Here is a 20,659-nt window from a genome sequence, read left to right as displayed (position 1 = left end):
ACTTTTCTAGGTAGGTGCCTAAGCTCTGTAGAGCATCTGGCAGTTTCATAATATGAGATTACTTTGAAAACCCACCACACAGAGGGTTTCTCTTATGTCAGGTCACTGTACATTTGCTACATTTTTATTTTTACTGTTACAGTCTTCAAAGTAATTTAGTTATATTATCACATAATAGTGTATGTTAAGAGGAAGGGTTGCCTGAAAACAGCAAGTTCTCTTAACTGCACAGAGCAAATTATCTACCCATATGGAATTTTTATCATTCAAAAATATAATAGATTTGAGTTGTTGGTCATGAAAGTTAATAGCACATAGTTTGGACTCAGGCAAATCATGATTTAAATCCCAACTCAAATTTTATTACCTAATAATTCAGCTAATTTTTTCAGGCCCAATTATTTCACCTATAAAATGGAAAGAATGGCCTCACATCTAAGATTTTTTGAATTTAGTAAATAAATGAACATATGTGAACCAATTGGCATACCTAATATATAGAAAAATTAATAAATATGAATAACAGTTATTGTTGTTATCATTATGATAACATTTGCTTTGAATTTATACATTGATTCAAATTTCTATTGTACCACTAATTTTATGACCTAAGTTAACTTGTCTGATGCCGGTTTAATAATTCACACTTCTATGCTTGTTATTTCAATAAAGTTTTTGTTAACTGATATGAAAATCAATGCGTGGAATATGGTAAATACTTTCGAAGGTTTTCTACTTTCTTATTTATATATTTTTATTTTTATAGCACTATGTAGATTGTTATACATATTGTAGGGTTTTAGTAATGAAATCATAAGAAGATGAATATTTAGCTAAATGAGAAACCATTAAAGTAATATAATTAATTTAAAAATATATATTATTTCAAAGACATCCCTGGAAAAAAATGTAATGCAATTTTTTTTTTAGTAGAAAGAATTTTTTGATATATCAATCCATGTTTTATGTTTTAGTGTTTATACAATTCAGAGATAAAATAATTCTACCACAGAGCTGCTACTTCTTTTTGTTTGTTTTTGTTTGTTTGTTTGTTTTTTTTGCTGTCCTCAGCACTCTTGTGACCATTAACAGATCATCAGCATTGATGGGAGTTCCTAAGGCGTATTGAAAGTATGCACTTAGCTACCAACTTGCTTCCTTTAAACATGACAAATAAGCAAACATAAAATTACAACTGATGCCTTTAAAGACATGTTTGGTTTCCATATCATTAAGATGGTGTAGCACTCCCTAATATGCTTAACACTACTTTTTGAAAAAATAATAATACTCAATGGATTTTGGCTTTCTTGATTTTTTTTAGCTGGAAGAGAGATATGCAATAGAATTCTGTGTTGCTTTAGTTGCTTGAACAGCATGTATAGAATGACAATAAGAAAAATGTTAAAATTTATGTAACAAATATGCGAAAGGTAATAGATTTAGGAATAAAAATAGTATAAATTTAACTTCCAATACTGACAACCTATTGCTAAACAATTCAGAATTCATGTTAATATTAACATTTCATATTGACAACATTTGCAATTATGTGAGCCAGTTAATTTTAGTTTGAGTCGTATTTTTCTAACTATTCTGCATATTTGGAAACAAAACATATAATATAAAATATAACCACTAGTGTAGCACAAAGAAAAAGCAATTCAGCATAACTAGTAAGTTTAATTATTTGTAGACAATGAGAGTGTTTCTGGAATCAAAGTGGAAAAACATGCATCTCTCAATGTAAAATGTATTATAAAATATTGTACATATTTTAATGCATACATAAAATGAATAGTTTTTATTAATATATGCATAAATAACATAACATATATACAATGCATATTTAAATTATGATATATATTCTAATTACAATGTTTTCCTTTTATCTTTTAGAGGTATACTGTATCATACAATATCATGTGTAGATTGTGAAAGCAACAAATTCAATATGATTGATGCTGACTTGTAATCCAGTTGAAGACAATATTGTGACAGAAAAAGTCATCTTTTGTTTCAAGCAAATAATCAGCATTTAATGTGCTTGTATTAGTTAAGTGGTAATTGGGATAGAAAAATTCATTTAAAATGTTATCAGTCAAAAGATTTAAAAAGTTGAGTTTTAAAAGTTCAAAGGAGAAATCAAGGTGACTATCACAATAAGCAATTCACTTTTAATATGTAAGTTCAATGCCATTTAGAAACAATTAGAAAGAAAAGGACTTCAAAGGTCTCATAAGCATAAAGATGTCAAAGAAGGTCAATCTTGAAACAGCTGCTGAAGGGGATCAGAGAGATAAAACTTAAACCTCATAATTATTATTAGAAAATTAAAGGAATAAAAGTGGCCAACATCAAATCAAAAACTTTCAAAGTGGTAGAGAAGATTCTTTTTAAACAGCAATAAAATTCATCCAGACATAAGTGTTCAGAATTCATATTAAAACATGATTAATAGAAAAATAGACTTCCACTCATTTATCAATATATTATCAAAAACGACTCTAGAAGTCATTCAGAGTAAGGAATAAATGACAAAAAAATAAATAAAAAACAGAAAAGATGATATTTCCTTGAGTCATGGAGAACTTAAAGCCTTGAGGTAAAGGAATAAAATCCTAAATTTGAAATATGATAGGACCCAGGCAAAGGATGAGCTATTGAATAGTGGTCAGTAAATCAATTAAGGAGTCTCTGATTCTATGGGACAGGGACCATAGAGACCAAGTAGATCATAGAGATTTTAAATTATGAGTCCGTTGTGATAGCAAACTACTGCATATTACTCTACATACCTCTCTGGGCAATCAAGTACAGAATTCATGAACCTATATAAGTTTTTCTAATTTATGATTACATTCTATAAGAAAATATCCATAGTCACAGCAACTCAGTCATACACAATGCTTACCTCAGCAGCATGAGTCCATACCTACATAAATCAATTACTGAATAAATAAACAGGTGAGAAAACACACATCTTCTCTGAGAAAAACTTCAAATAATTTATTTACATATTTGTATTCAAGAATGTGAGGCAGAACCCTCTCCGCATTAAGTATGGCCTGAGCATAGTGACTTCCTTCCAAAAAGAAGAGTATCAAATGGAGAAAAAAAAAAGTAATGTTGCATGGACAAAATGTGAGCAACATTACTTCAGTCAGACAATTGAATTCAACATAATCAGTGATCAGCCATGTTGATAGTATGTGCTCTTGATAGGATGTGATGAGAATGACATTTTACTTATACAGGTTTCCTCCTAAAAACTCATAATCATAGTATAATTCTGGAAAAATATTAGACAAGTTTCAGTTGTGCTGTGTACATTCCATAAAATACCAGACAAGTGCTTCTCAAACTGCCATAGCTATCCAAAACAAGAAAAGTCTAAGAAGCTGTCAAAACTAAGATGAGCCTAAGGAGATGCTGACAACTAAGTCTAATATACTATACTGGATTTGAAAAAAGCACAAGAAAAGGCTGTAAGGTAAAAATTAAGGAAATCTGAATAAACTATGAACTTCAGGTAATTTTTGAAAACTTATCAGGATAATATTAAAATTATATTAAATACCTTAGATATTTTTAAATACTATTTATATAAAAGAATTACTATTGGGGAGGACTCAAGATGGCGCTGTGAGAACAACCCAGGATTGAAGCTCTCGCTGGACGCACGGAGAGGGTGAGTCGGGGAAGCATTTCCAGATGGAACTTAGTTGCCCACAGAAGGGGGAAATTCCCAGGTATAAAAGAGATGTGGGACGCCAGGCAGAGGTCTCCGCTGGCGTAGCTGGCAGCCGGTGTGGCTCCAGCCCGCGCCGGAGTGCAGAGGTGCTCCAAAGCGCTCCATACAAAAGCGCACTGTTAAGGGTGCCCTGTTGAACCGGCAAACTAAGACCCGAGAGGCTGAACTTGAGACTGAATGGGTCTTGAACTGTGACCCAGCCCAGAAAATCCCAGGGACTCAGCGTTTGGGGGAGCGCAGTGCGACAAACAAAACAGCGATTCAAAACGCTCCAGGTGAATAGGTTTTTTTTTAAAGCGCAGCTCCGCGGGGGAGGGGCGTCAGCCATTACCGAGGCAATCAGCCCCTGCTGAGGTACACGCCCATTGCTGACACAGCCTGCCGCTGTCGAGGCAACCCTGTACAACAGAGAGACTCTGCCGCAGGGCGTAGCCCGTGGCAACAGGGCGGAGACCACAGCAGAAGGGTGGAGCCTGCAGGAAAAGGGCGAACCTCACACCAGCAGGGTGGAGCCTCAGCAGGCAAAAAGTGACTAGACTGCCTCCTAGCTGGGCAGGGCAGTGAGGCAGACACTCACAAGGAAAGCCCCGACCCCCCCCAGACAGAGCATCTGAGGAAAAAAAAAGGGGTTTTCTTACGAGTTAGGTTGCAGCAGAACTAAACATAGCAGCCTAGCAGCCCTGAATGAAAAACAGAGCTCACAGCTCAGCACTTGAGCTCCTACAGACTGTCACCTCAAGCAACTCCCTGACCCCTATATATCCATAAGACTGACATTTTGGCAGACATAATCCTGGGACAAAGATAGCAGAAAAAGAAACTGGTAGCATCCCTCGCTGTTCCGCAGCTGCTACAGGTGCACCCCAGACAAGCAGGGCCTGGAGTGGACCTCAGCAGTCGTACAGTGAAGGGGCTAGACTGGTAGAAGGAAAACCAAGTAACAGAAATACTCCATCATCAACAATCTGGGTGTCCACTCAGAGATCCAGTCAAAAAGTCAGCAACTACACAGACGACAGGTGGATAAATCCACAAAGATGGAAAGAAACCAGCGCAAAAAGGAGGAAAACACCCAAAACCAGAACAACTCGCCACCTAGAAAGGACCAAAACTCCTCACCAGCAAGGGAACAAAGCTGGACGGAGAACGACTGTGATGAAATGACAAAATTAGACTTCAGAAGGTGGATAATGAGAAACTTTTCTGAGGTAAAAGAACATGTTTTAAATCAACGCAAAGAAACTAAGAACCTTGAAAAAAGATATGAAAAAAGATTTGAGGAAATGATAACAAGAATGGATACCATAAAGAGGAACATGAATGAATTAAAGAAGCTGAAAAACACAATACGAGAACTTCGCGAAACATCCACAAGCTTCAATAGCCGAATTGACCAAGCAGAAGAAAGAATATCAGAAGTCGAGGATCAACTCAATGAAATAAAACGAGAAACCAAGATCAGAGAAAAAAGCACAAAAAGGAATGAACAAAGTCTCCAAGAAATCTGGGACTATCTGAGACCTAACCTGCGTTTGATAGGCGTACCAGAATGTGATGAAGAGAATGAATCCAAGCTGGAAAATACTCTGCAGGACATTATCCAGGAAAATTTCCCCCACCTAGCAAGACAGGCCAACACTCAAATGCAGGAAATACAGAGAACACCACAGAGATATTCGGCAGGAAGAGCAACCCCAAGACACATAATCGTCAGATTCAACAAGGTTGAAATAAAGGAGAAAATACTAAGGGCAGCCAGAGAGAAAGGTCGGGTCACCCACAAAGGGAAGCCCATCAGACTCACAGCAGATCTCTCGGCAGAAACTCTACAAGCCAGAAGAGAGTGGGGGCCAATATTCAACATCCTTAAAGAAAAGAACTTTCAACCGAGAATTTCATATCCAGACAAACTGAGCTTCAGAAGTGAAGGAAAAATAAAATCCTTTGCGAACAAGCAAGCACTCAGAGATTTTGTGACCACCAGCCCTGCTTTACAAGAGCTCCTGAAAGAGGCACTACACATAGAAAGAAACAACCAGTACGAGCCATTCCAAAATCACACTAAGTGCTAAAGAGCATCAACATAATGAAGAATCTACAACAACTAACGGGCAAAACAGCCAGCTAGCATCAAAATGGCAGTGTCAAACTCACACATAACAATATTAACCCTAAATGTAAATGGACTAAATGCACCAATCAAAAGAAACAAACTGGCAAATTGGATAAAAAGCCAAAACCCATCAGTGTGCTGTATCCAGGAAACCCATCTCACATGCAAGGATACACAAAGGCTCAAAATAAAGGGATGGAGGAAGATTTACCAAGCAAATGGAGAGCAAAAGAAAGCAGGAGTTGCAATTCTCATCTCTGATAAAATAGACTTTAAAGCAACAAAGATCAAAAGAGACAAAGAAGGCCATTACATAATGGTAAAAGGATCGATACAACAAGAAGAGCTAACGATCCTAAACATATATGGACCCAATGCAGGAGCACCCAGATACATAAGGCAAGTTCTTAACGACTTACAAAGAGACTTCGACTTCCACACAATAATAGTGGGAGACTTTAACACTCCACTGTCAATATTAGACAGATCAACCAGACAGAAAATCAACAAGGATATCCAGGGCTTGAACTCAGACCTGGAGCAAGCAAACCTGATAGACATTTACAGAACTCTCCACCCCAAATCCACAGAATATACATTCTTCTCAGCACCACATCATACCTACTCTAAAATGGACCACATAATTGGAAGTAAAGCACTGCTCAGCAAATTCAAAACAACTGAAATCATAACAAACAGCCTCTCAGACCATAGTGCAATCAAGTTAGAACTCAGAATTCAGAAACCGACCCACAACCGCACAGCTTCATGGAAACTGAACAACTGGCTCCTGAATGTTGACTGGATAAAAAATGAAATGAAGGCAGAAATAAAGAAGTTCTTCGAAACCAATGAGAACGAAGACACAACATGCCATTATCTCTGGGACACATTTAAAACAGTCTCTAGAGGAAAGTATATACCAATAAGTGCCCATATGAGAAGAATGGAGAGATCCAAAATTGACACCCTATCGTCAAAATTGAAAGACCTAGAGGAGCAAGATCAAAAAAACCCAAAACCCAGCAGAAGACAAGAAATAACTAAGATCAGAGCTGAACTGAAGGAGATTGTGACACAAAAAACCTTTCAAAAATCAATAAGTCCAAGAGCTGGTTTTTTGAAAAGATCAACAAAATAGACAGACCGCTAGCCAGACTGATTAAAAAGAAAAGAGAGAACCACCAAATAGATGCAATAAAAAATGATAAAGGGGAAATCACCACAGATTCCACAGAAATTCAAACCATCTTCAGAGAATATTACAAACAACTCTATGCACATAAACTAGTAAACCTGGAATAAATGGATAAATTTCTGGACTCCTGTGTCCTCCCAAGCCTAAACCAGGAGGAAGCTGAAACTAGGAATAGACCAATAACAAGGTCTGAAGTTGAGGCAGCAATTAAGAGCCTACCACACAAAAAAAGCCCAGGTCCAGACGGGTTCACAGCTGAATTCTACCAGACAAACAAAGAGGAGCTGGTACCATTTCTTCTGAAACTATTCCAAATAATCCAAAAAGAAGGAATCCTACCCAAATCATTCTACAAGACCAATATCATCCTGATACCAAAACCCGGCAGAGACCCAACAAAGAACAGAAAACTTCAGGCCAATATCCATGATGAACATAGATGCAAAAATCTTCAATAAAATATTGGCAAGCCGATTGCAACAGCAAATCAAAAACTTATTCATCATGATCAAGTAGGATTCATCCCGGGGATGCAAGGCTGGTTCAACATACGCAAGTCTATCAACGTAATTCACCACATAAACAGAACCAAAAACAAAAACCACATGATTATCTCAATTGATGCAGAGAAGGCATTTGACAAAATTCAACAGCCCTTTATGCTAAAAACCCTCAATAAACTCGCTATCGATGGAGCATATCTCAAAGTAATAAAAGCTATTTATGACAAACCAACAGCCAATATCATACTGAATGTGCAAAAACTGGAAGCATTCCCTTTGAAATCCGGCACTAGACAAGGATGCCCTCTGTCACCACTCCTATTCAATATAGTACTGGAAGTTCTAGCCACAGCAATCAGGCAAGAAAAAGAAATAAAGGGTATTCAAATAGGAAAGGTGGAAGCCAAATTGTCTCTATTTGCAGACGACATGATAGTATACCTAGAAGACCCCATCCCCTCAGCCCAAAAACTCCTGAAACTGATAAGCAACTTCAGCAAAGTCTCAGGATATAAAATCAATGTGCAAAAATTACAAGCCTTCCTCTACACCAATAACAGACTTAAAGAGAGCCAAATCAAGAACAAACTGCCATTCACAATTGCTGCAAAAAGAATAAAATACCTTGGAATACAACTCACAAGGAATGTAAGGGACCTCTTCAGGGAAAACTACAAACCACTGCTCAACGAAATCAGAGAGGACACAAACAGATGGAGAAACATTCCATGTTCATGGTTAGGAAGAATTAATATCGTGAAAATGGCTATACTGCCCAAAGTAATTTACAGAATCAACGCTATCCCCATCAAGCTACCATTGACTTTCTTCACAGAACTTGAAAAAACCACCATGAAGTTCATATGGAACCAAAAGAGAGCCCGCATAGCCAAGTCAATTCTAAGCAAAAAGAACACAGCGGGGGGCATCACACTACCGGATTTCAAACTATACTATAAGGCTACAGTAATCAAAACAGCATGGTACTGGTACCAAACAGAGATATAGATCAATGGAACAGAACAGAGGCATCAGAGGCAACACAGCATAGCTACAACCATACAATCTTTGATAAACCTGACAAAAACAAGCAATGGGGAAAGGATTCCCTGTTCAACAAATGGTGCTGGGAAAACTGGCTAGCCATGTGTAGAAAGCAGAAACTGGACCCCTTCCTGACACCTTACACCAAAATTAACTCCAGATGGATTAAAGACTTAAACCTAAGACCCGGCACCATAAAAACCCTAGAAGGAAATCTAGGCAAAACCATCTAGGACATAGGAGTAGGCAAGGACTTCATGAACAAAACACCAAAAGCATTGGCAACAAAGGCCAAAATAGACAAATGGGACCTAATCAAACTCCACAGCTTCTGCACAGCAAAAGAAACAATCTCTGGTGTGAATCGGCAACCAACAGAATGGGAAAAAATTTTTGCAGTTTACCCATCTGACAAAGGGCTGATATCCAGAATTTACAAAGAACTCAAACAGATCTACAGGAAAAAAACAAACAAGCCCATTCAAAAGTGGTCAAAGGATATGAACAGACACTTTACGAAAGAAGACATATATGAGGGCAACAATCATATGAAAAAATGCTCATCGTCACTCTTCATCAGAGAGATGCAAATCAAAACCACATTGAGATACCATCTCATGCCAGTTAGAATGGCGATCATTAAAAAATCTGGAGACAACAGATGCTGGAGAGGATGTGGAGAAAAAGGAACACTTCTACACTGTTGGTGGGAGTGTAAATTAGTCCAACCATTGTGGGAGATGGTGTGGCGATTCCTCAAGGCCTTAGAAATAGAAATCCCATTTGACCCAGCAATCCCATTACTGGGCATATATCCAAAGGACTATAAATCGTTCTACTACAAGGACACATGCACACGAATGTTCATTGCAGCACTGTTTACAATAGCAAAGACCTGGAATCAACCCAAATGCCCATCGATGCTAGACTGGATTGGGAAAATGTGGCACATATACACCATGGAATATTATGCAGCAATCAGAAATGATGAGTTTGTGTCGTTTGTAGGGACATGGATGAATCTGGAGAACATCATTCTCAGCAAACTGACACAAGAACAGAAAATGAAACACCACATATTCTCACTCATAGGCGGGTGATGTAAAATGAGAACACATGGACACAGAGAGGGGAGTACTAAACAGTGGGGTCCATAGGGGGGAAAGGGGAGAGTCAGTGGGAGGGGGTGGTGGCGAGGGATTGCCAGGGGAGAAATACCAAATGTGGGTGATGGGGAGAAAGCAAAAAAAAAAAAACACACTGCAATGTGTGTACCTATGCAACTGTATTGCATGCTCTGCACATGTACCCCAAAACCTAAAATGCAATTAAAAAAAAAAAGAATTACTATGCACAATTGATAAAATTTAAGCTATTCCCAAAAGTTGACATTGTAGGTGAAGCTGCACAGCCTTCTCTGATCCTGCAATTACTCATCCGTTTAGCTTACTTGCCAATTATTATATTACCTAATGATAAAGCGTATCACTAGAATCATAACCCCACAGAAACAGAGATTCAAAAATAGAGAGTTCAAAGTACCATGAGTTATAAGCACACAAATTTCATTTGTCCTGAATTTATTAAAAAGATTTAAACATTTTCAAACAATAATTCACTAATGTATAATAGTAATGGGCATTTTCACTTATTGATAATAATCTTAAAACTGAAATACAGAAGATGTATTTACTTTTAATGTAAAATGTACTTAGTATAATTGTCAAAGCCCTCTAAGGGCCTTCCAGAAAATAACTATGAAACTATACACACACACACACACATCATAAGCACATGGATACATACATATATTTATATATACATGAATATATTGTCATCAGCTTTTTTATTATTATTATACTTTATGTTCTTGGATAAACATGTAGAAGGTGCAGGTTTATTACATAGGTATATATGTGCCGTGGTGGTTTGCTGCATCCATCTCCCCATCATCTACATTAGGTATTTCTCCCCTATCTCCCCACCCCTGCTATCCCTCCCCTAGACTCCCACTGACTGACAGGTCCCAATGTGTGATGTTCCCTTTCCTGTGTCCATGTGTTCTCATTTTCCAATGCCCACTTATGAGTGAGAAGATGTGGTGCTTGGTTTTCTGTTCTCGTGTCAGTTTCCTGAGAATGATGGTTTCCAGTTTCATCCATGTCCCTGCAAAGGACATGAACTCATCTTTTTTTATGGTTACATAATATTACATGGTGTATACGTGCCACATTTCTTTATCCATTTTATCATTGATGGACATTTGGGTTGGTTCCAAGTCTTTGCCATTGTAAACAGTGTCACAATAAACATACGTTTGCACGTCTTTATAATATAATGATTTATAAACCCTTGGGTATATATCCAGTAATGAGATTGCTGGGTCAAATGGTATTTGTGTTTCTAGATCCACTGTCTTCCACAATAGTTGAACTTATTTACACTCCCACCAACAGTGTAAAAGCATTCCTATTTCTCCACATCCTCTCCAGCATCTGTTGTCTCCTGATTTTTTAATGATCATCATTCTATTTGGCTTGAGATAATATCTCAACCTAATTTGATTCACATTTCTCTAATGACCAGTCATCACTTTTGTTCAGGTTTGTTGGCTGCATTAATGTCCTCTTATTGAAAAGTGTCTGTTCATATCCTTTGCCCATTTTTGATGGGGTTGTTTGCTTTTTTCTTGTAAATTTGTTCAAGTTATTTGTAGATTCTGGATATTAGCTCTTTGTCAGATGGGTAGCTTGCAAAAATTTTTTCCCATTCTGTTGGTTGCTGGTTCACTCTAATGATAGTTTTGGTTGCTGTGCAGAAGTTCTTAAGTTTAATTAGATGCCATTTGTCTGTTTTGGCTTTTGTTGCCATTGTTTTTGGGTTTTAGTCATGAAGTCCTTGCCTATGCCTATGTCCTGAATGGTATTACCTGGGATTCTTCCAGGATATTTATGGTGTTAAGTTTTATGTTTAAATCTTTAATCCATCTGGAGTGAATTTTTGGATAAAGTGTAAGAAAGGGGTCTAGTTTCATCTTTTTGCATATGGCTAGCCAGTTTTTTCAACATCATTTATTAAATAGGGAATCCTTTCCCCATTCCTGGTTTTTGTCCAGTTTGTCAAAGATCAGAGGGTTGTATTTGTGTGGCATGATTTCTGAGGCCTCTGTTCTGTTCTGTTGGTCTATATCTCTGTTTTACTAACAGTACCATGCTGTTTTGATTACTGTGGCCTTGTAGTATAGTTTGAAGTCAGCTAGCATGATGCCTCCAACGTTATTTTGTTTTGCTTACGATTGTCTTGGCTATGTGAGCTCTTTCTTGGTTCCATGTGAGGTTTAAGATTTTTTTTGCCAATTCTGTGAAGAAAGTCAATGGTAGCTTGATGGGGAAAGAATTGAATCTATAAATTACTTTGGGCAGTATGGCCATTTTCACGATATTGATTCTTCCTAACCATGAGCATGGGATGTTTTTCCATCTGTTTGTGTCTTCTCTTATTTCCTTAAGCAGTGGTTTGTAGTTCTCCTTGAAGAGGTCCTTTACATCCCTTGTTAGTTGTATTCCTAGGTATTTTACACTCTTTGTAGTAATTGAGACTGGAAATTCACTCTTCATTTGGCTCTCTTTTAGTCTGTTATTGGTGTATAAGAATGTTTGTGATTTCAGCACATTGATTTTGTATACTGCAATTTTGCTGAAGTTGCTTATCAGTTTAAGGAGATTTTGGACTGAGATGATGGGGTCTTCTAAATATACAATCATGTTGTCTGCAAATTGAGACAATTTGACTTTCTCCTTTCCTAACTGAATACATTTTATTTCTTTTTCTTGCCTGACTGCTCTGGCTAGACCTTCCAATACTATACTGAATAAGAGTGGTAAGAGAAGGCATCCTTGTCTAGTGCCATATGTCAAAAGGAACGCTTCCAGTTTTTGCCCATTCAGTATGATATTGGCTGTGGTTGGTCATAAATAGCTTTTATTGTTTTGGGATACATTCCATTGATACCTAATTTATTGAGAGTTTTTAGTATAAAATAGCTGTTGAATTTTGTCAAAGGCCTTCTCTGCATCTGCTGAGATAATCATGTAGTGTTTGTCATTGGTTTTGTTTATGTGATGGATCACATTTATAGACTTGTGTATGTTGAACCAGCCTTGTACCCCCAGGATGAAGCCTACATGATCATGATGGATAAGCTTTATGATGTGCTGTTGCAATCAGTTAGCCAGTATTTTATTGAAAATTTTTGCATTAAATATTGCATTCAAAAATATTGGCCTGATTTTTTATTGTTGTTGTTAAGTCTCTGCCAGGTTTTGACATCAGGATGATACTGGTCTCATGAAATCATTTGGGAAGGATTCCTCTTTTTAGATTGTTTACGATAGTTCCAGAAGGAGTGGTACCAGCTCCTCTTTGTACGTCTGAGAGAATTTGGCTGTGAACACATCTGGACCTGGGCTTTTTTTGGTTGGTAAGCTATTAGTTGCTGCCTCAACTTCAGCCCTTGTTATTGGTCTATTCAGAGTTTCAACTTCTTCCTGGTTTAAAATTGGGAGGGTGCAAGTGTCCAGGAATTTATCCATTTCCTCCAGGTTTACTGGTTTATGTGCATAGAGTTGTTTCTAGTAATCTCTGATGGTAGTTTGTATTTCTGTGGAATCAGTGGTGATATCCCCTTTATCATTTTATTGATTTTTTATTGCATCTATTTGATTCTTCTCTCTTTTCTTTTTTGTTAGTCTGGCTAGTGGTCTCTTTTGTTGATCTTTATAAAAAACAAGCTCCTGAATTTATTGATTTTTTTGAAAAGTTTCTGTGTCTCTATCTCCTTCAATTCTGCTCTGATCTTAGTTATTTCTTGTCTTCTGCTAGTTTTTGAGATTTTTCGATCTTGCTCCTCTAGCTCTTTCCATTTTGATGATTGAGTGTTGATTTTAGATCTTTCCTTGCTTCTTATATGGGCATTTATTGCTATAAATTTCCCTCTAGACACTACTTTAAATGTGCCCAGAGATTTTGGTATGTTGTGTCTTCGTTTTTGTTGAATTCGAAGAACATCTTTATTTCTACCTTCATTTCATTGTTTATCCAGTCAATGTTCAAGAATCAGTTGTTCAGTTTCCAGGATGTTTTGCAATTCTGTGTTACTTTCTTAATCCTGAGTTCTAATTTGACTGCACTGTGGTCTGAGAGACTGATTACTATAATTTCCATTCTTTTGCACTTGCTGAGGAGCAATTTACTTGCAATTATGTGGTCAATTTTAGGACAGGTGTGATGTGGTGCTGAGAAGAATGTATTTTCTGTAGATTTGGGGTGGAGAATTCTGTAGATGTCCATTAGGTTTGCTTGGTCCAGATCTGAGTTCAAGTCCTGGATATCCTTGTTAATTTTCTGTCTCATTGATCTGTCTAATGTTGACAGTGGAGTGTTTAAGTCTCCCACTATTATTGTGTGGGAGTCTAAGTCTCTTTGTAGGTCATTAATAACTTGCTTTACGTATCTGGTGCTCCTGTATTTTAATATTAGGACATAAATATCCACCTAAAAGGTTTTGGTGAGGTTAAAAATAGTTTATGTAAATCACTTTGTACAGTACACAGCAACGCTGTAAGTAGTTGATTGTTCATTCTTTTGCATTTGTTATCATTATAGTTATTATTAATTGTATTAATCCCAAGAATGACACCCAGATGTTCAGGTGGAGAACTCTGAAAATCTTGACATTTCTGATGTAAAAAATGTCATGATAACTTTTCCCAGGATTAAGCTCAAAAAGGATTGCTTTGCTTCTGAAGGATATATTAAGTGTGAAATAAGTCCAGTTGGCATTTTACAATATTTTTATGCTTTTGAAAGAAATAAAATATGTTTTCCTTTCTTCATTTAGGAAATCATGGAAAAGTATGGACCAAAGAAATCAAGAGGATGTGGAGTGACTCTGTAAAATGACACTTTCAAATGTTACATCTCATTTTCAAATAGAAGTCTGTTACAGAGAAGAGGATGATGTAAGTACAGGAGATGATCATAAAGCAATTTGAAAACCATTTTTAAATAATACCATTTCAAAACTTGCTATTTTCTTGTATTCTGAAATGGGCTTTAGAAGAGGTGAACCCATCAAATGCATTTTAATGCATTAAGTGCTACTTTAGTTTTACAAGGATACTCGTCTAAGAGTTTGGAAGTTCTGTGATGGGGTAGGGTTTGGTCTCCTGGAAAATGAAAGTGTCATCTCTTTACCATTAGCAACATAAAGTCACAGGCTTCATTTTACACATTTCAGACATTGGTGCTTTTTTCAGACCACCATCATGGCTTTTCAGAAATCAAGTTTACATAAGTTTAAGCAATAGATGCAAACTTGAAAAAATGGTTTTAAGTTGATTATATTCTCTAAATCATAATATATTTTTAAGGTCTGTAAGAGAACTTACTGTTTACAGAAACACTTCAGTATATATTGTGAGGAATTGGGAAATAGCTTGAGATTTTGTATAGTTACATCCTAACTTACTTGTTTTGTACCTTTGGAAAATCACATTGTTCTACTGTATAAAATTGGAGAATACCTGATAAGCATCAGATAGACTTAAAACTAGACAATAGTTAAAATTTTGTTGTGAATACATCACTGATAAAATTAAACAGATACTAGATATCTATTTCCCAAATGGTGGCACCGATTCTTATTTGTATTCTGTTGAACAAAGCACGCCAAGGTAAAAAAGACATGCAGTATTAAAGAGATTTATGTTTTCATTTTTACATATTTACTTATATATCTGAATCTTCATGGTTTTTAACTGGGTGTCAGAATGAACATACACTTGAATTTTCACAGAACTTTAAATATAGACATGAATACAGAAGTTCATTTTCCAACTTTGCCAGTTACTATTTTCTGTGGTAGAAGCAAATGATGTACAGAGATTATACACATGGACTTTAGAGTCAGACTACTACTTAGCCCCTTCTCACACATGAAATCCTGCAAAAAATTACTTTTTTTGAAGCCTGATTTTTTTCATTTGACTACTGGAGGACAATAATAATATCAGACTCATAGAAGTTTTGTGAGGATTTAGATATGTTCAGGTAGGTGCTTATGATCAAACCTGGTATATATCAAATAATATAAAAGGGTAATTGTTAGTATTATTTTATATGGCCTCATGAAGTACATGATTATAACCACCATAAGCTTGAAAAATTCATGACCGTCATTTTATTATGATCATCATTATTTTAGTTGCTAAATGTATTGTTTTATTATTATTTGTCTATTTAGACTACAGAAATATACATATATTTTTTCATTCCACAGACACATATATTTTATGTGTCTGTGGAATATTTTATATTACAATTTTGAGAGTATAGTTTTTAAAAAGTTTTATTTCATGTTTATATTTTATGATAAGGCAGATAAATAAGTCATGTAAAAATGACTTCTATTTATACATTTTAAAGGACTGATAATTTCTTGTCTTTATATAGTAGAAGTCTTTGTATTTTGAGTAGCTTTACTGTGATTATAAGACTTTATAATTTAAGTAACATATGTAAATGAACTTAAGTGATATTTGCATACCAACTCATTTAATTATGATATTCATAATCAAGTAAAATAATTTCAGGTAACTGTAGCTTTAATGAATGTAGTGAATTAGCTCTAATTTGCAAATGAGTGCTTTTAAGTATGCTTTTAAAATTTGACTTGATTTAGAAAAAACATTGATCATTTTCTTATAAGTTTAAAGAAATATCAGAAGCTGCTGACAAGTTAAATTCAACTACATTCCTTCATTTTTGAATAAAAAATTTTAAAATGCCTTATTGACCTATTTTATAATAAAGATATAATAAATAATAACAGTAGACTCTATGTTAATTATTCAAATGAATGATTGACTAGGTCTTTTAAACATTCCAATTTCTAATTAGTAACCATCTCATCTATAAAAGCATATCTGAAAAATAAATTATGAGTTACTGTACAATTTAAATTTCCTAGAAACTGGATCCAATATACATATGAATATAATTGTACTGGCTTCTTGCATCCAATGTATAAAGGAATTAAAAATCATCCAATAGTTCCTAACTGTTTTTGAAAAGTAATCACCTATTAAAGTGGAAGTAAGATAATTTTTAAGACTCTAGATGTCTGAGTAAAGTCAAGTCTTTCTCTCAATCTGGGATCAGTTTCTCTGTAACAACTGACAAATTATTTAACTTATCTAATACTCACTTTGCACATCTTTAATATAGCAACAACAACAGTATCTGGCTTCTGTATTTATTGAAATATGTAATCTTATTCCAGACAATCATTAAGAAAATAGAAATGCTCAGTAAAATTTAACTATTATCCTTATCACTATTATTATTTGCTCAAAGAAAAAACAGTATCTTTACAAATATACTCCTTGAATACCACCCTCACTATTATAAAATTCATTCCTGCTTAAGGGAAACATTACAGGTTATGGCAGACCGATAGAAACCAAGAGTGGTTAAGTAATCTGTAGACACTCAAAACAGTCACATGAACCTTATGGCTTTCCAAGCATGAGACTGGAATAAAATATTTTTGGTCTGACCTAAGTATCATTATAGAAGCTTGGAATTCTTATGTAACAAGCATGTGTCCCATAAAACTTGTGTGACTCTTATCACCCTCTCACTTCCTCACTGTAAAACACAATTTCAATACATCCTGTCTATTGTAACCTTGCTCAGATTTTCCTCGACTCCACTGTTGAACCCATTCTGCAATTAAGCATAACTGTAGAAAAAAAATCTAGATTTCTTTACTCAAGAGAGAAATTAAAAGTAATTTATAATCTAATCAAATGTCCCCAAATTTGTTCAATGCCGAAATTATAAGGAGCTGAAGTATAAACTTATTTGAGAGTGATTTACTGCCAGGCAAGAACACTTAAATTATGATAATACTTTCTTGTCCTATTTTAAAAATGTATCCCATAAAGAACTATTTTAACAACTATTGTTAGCAAACATAGAGATTTAAAAACTTAAAGGTTTCTAAAAGTTTAACATCAAACTTTTATAGTCCCTCTCCCATAAAATTGTCAAAGGAACAGGGCTAATTATAAGTTCCATTTGTACAAAGTGAGCTTTTTGAGGCATATTTTGCATACAGAGAGTAAAGGTGACCTAGCTCTGATGAACAATGGACCTATGTTGTATAAAAAATAATAAAGAAAGAAATTACTCGGGGTCTGTGTCGCTTTAGTCTTCAGTGTCAAGGAGGGGGATTTTCAGAGATTACACTCAGTGGATATCAATTCCTTGAATCTGATGGATTATATACATGAACATGGACAGTAAATTCAGAAGATATCTTACAGATATTGACACAAAGCTACTGACAGAATGACAAAGCTACTAAAAAACAAACAAACAAAAACCACAAGGATTTTATTATTTATTTATTTATTTGTTTGTTTGTTTATTTATTTATTTTTGAGATGGAGTTTCGCTCTTGTTACCCAGGCTGGAGTGCAATGGCATGATCTCGGCTCACTGCAACCTCTGCCTCCTGGGTTCAGGCAATTCTCCTGCCTCAGCCTCCTGAGTAGCTGGGATTACAGGCACGTGCCACCATGCCCAGCTAATTTTTTGTATCTTTAGTAGAGACGGGTTTCACCATGTTGACCAGGATGGTCTCGATCTCTTGACATCGTGATCCACCCGCCTCAGCCTCCCAAAGTGCTGGGATTACAGGCTTGAGCCACCGCGCCCGGCCACAAGGATTTTATATTCAAGCTGACACTGGCTTCCTTAGTTTGTCTTTAAACCTGTAATAACTATCCTAGATCGTTTTCTGAACACGCTCTGAAAGTACTCAGCTATAGAGATCACTCTTAAAGAGAAATGTTAAATTCTGGTTTTAGAGAAGAATAGAGCCATTGCTGGATAGTTTGTTATGTGGCTGAGAAATTATGACTCATAAATAAGGGCAGGTGGCCATAGCAATTGACATGAAATATGTGGAGCCACATGTACAGGGTCAAATATAACTCCACCATCGATAAATGCCAGGACATTGGGTAAGTTACTTAGCCCCTCTGTGCCTGGGTTTCTATAGCGGAATACTGAGAGAACCTAACACAATTTTTATGATGAGAAACAATTGAGTCAATTAGATTGTCTTGGACACAACAGAAGCTATGAAACTGTAAATTTAAAAACAATCATCACGTTATTTATTATCTGTATAGAGAAGGAATCCAGTATGATTGTTTCAAAAGCTAAATTCCTTTCCACAGCGAAATACTTGGTATTAATGTAATAAAAACAAAACACGATTAAAAAAAAACCTGCATACTAACTACAGTTAAGAGGAAACTACTGAGTCTGTTTCTCTATACCACACTCTCATTTGACCCTCACATAGGCTATTACTTTAATGTGTTTAATGAATACTTTTTGCAAAATTGACATCATTGCTTTGTACATTTTAAATTTACAAAAATGCTATAGTATCATATACAAGTTTTGTACTTTCTTCAGTAATTACTGTACTATTAATATTTGCCAATATTGCTGTCTATATCTGTAATCCATTTCCTCTACCCATTTAGTCATATACTTCATGGTGTAAATTCAGTTCATTTTACCCATTTAACTCTCCAAGTATAGACATAGAGTTTGGCCAACATTTTTATAGACAGTGCACATGGTTCATAGGGACTGAAAGTCACAGAACATGTATAAACTGCTTAAGAACAGACTGGAAAGTAACTTTACACCATTTATTCAGCTTAACAGATCATTGTTTTAATTGATCATTGTTTTAATATACATGTTTCTCATAAATGTTGCTTTTGTATTTACTTTACACATGTGCTTGTTAGATGTTTGTTTCCCTTTTCTAAAAAGTTTACCTGTGTATTTTATACATTTTTTTCTGCTAGTTTTTCTCCTTTAAAAATAGTTTCTAAAATATTTTACATAATAAAATTTTAGACATTGAAATATCTTTTCCCATTCAATCCTTAACTTGTTCTATAGTATCCTTGGTTTGAACACTTACTGATTTTAACCTTTAATTTTATGCTCACAGAAAAAGGTGCTATAGTACCAAAATCTGTATCATATGCCATGTACCCAGATTTATCTATTGGTTTGAATTTTTCTTCATTTGATTATGCTTAATTTTATGTATTAAAAACATACATATAAACAGATAAATTATATATAGACTATTTGTATTTGTTTATGAAGCAGTTAAGGGCAGGTTACAGACATTTTACTCCTATACTTTTAAATATTTCACTATACATTTCCCAAGAGCAAAGATTTATACAAATACAATAAACTCTTCAAAATCAGAAAATATAATTTATTTAATAGTTTCTAATGAAAAATTGATATTTAAATGTTGTTGGTTATCCTAATCAAGTTATTTAAACATCCCACCTTCTAGGCTTGGCTTGTAAATTGAATTTTGTTTTTATGACTGTTCTTTAATGTAAAACATTTCCCCAATTATTTTGCTTTTTGACCTTGATATTTTTAGAGAACAAGCTAGTTGTTTTATAGAATGTCCCTCAATTTGGATTTGATCAAATTTTCCCCAGATTAGAGTTAAATTATGTATTTTGGAGATGAATAATTCCAATGTATTGTGCCCTATTAATACATCATATCAAGACACACAATATTGTTCCAATATTGGTTATGTTAAATTTATTTTTCACTTGAGTAACAAGGTCTAAGCCCAAATCATCCACTATAGAGTTATGTTTATTTTACACTTAAAAAGTATTTTTTGTAGGTATACTTTGAATTACATCATGGTGTTCTGAATCAGTATTTTTCTCACTGGTTTTAGCATCCATTATAATTTTGTATTATTGTCCGTGTTTAAGGTGGGCAACATACTATTTTTATATTCTTATAGACAGTGAACTGGTTAGTATCATAAAGTAAGTTAATATATCCATCAGCTCACATAGGTTATATTTTTTTGTTTGTGTGTGGTGATGAGAGCACCTAAAACA

This window comes from Callithrix jacchus, chromosome 2, assembly GCF_049354715.1.
Source record: "Callithrix jacchus isolate 240 chromosome 2, calJac240_pri, whole genome shotgun sequence".
NCBI lineage: Eukaryota > Metazoa > Chordata > Mammalia > Primates > Cebidae > Callithrix > Callithrix jacchus.
Note: the sequence above shows the minus strand (reverse complement) of the source record.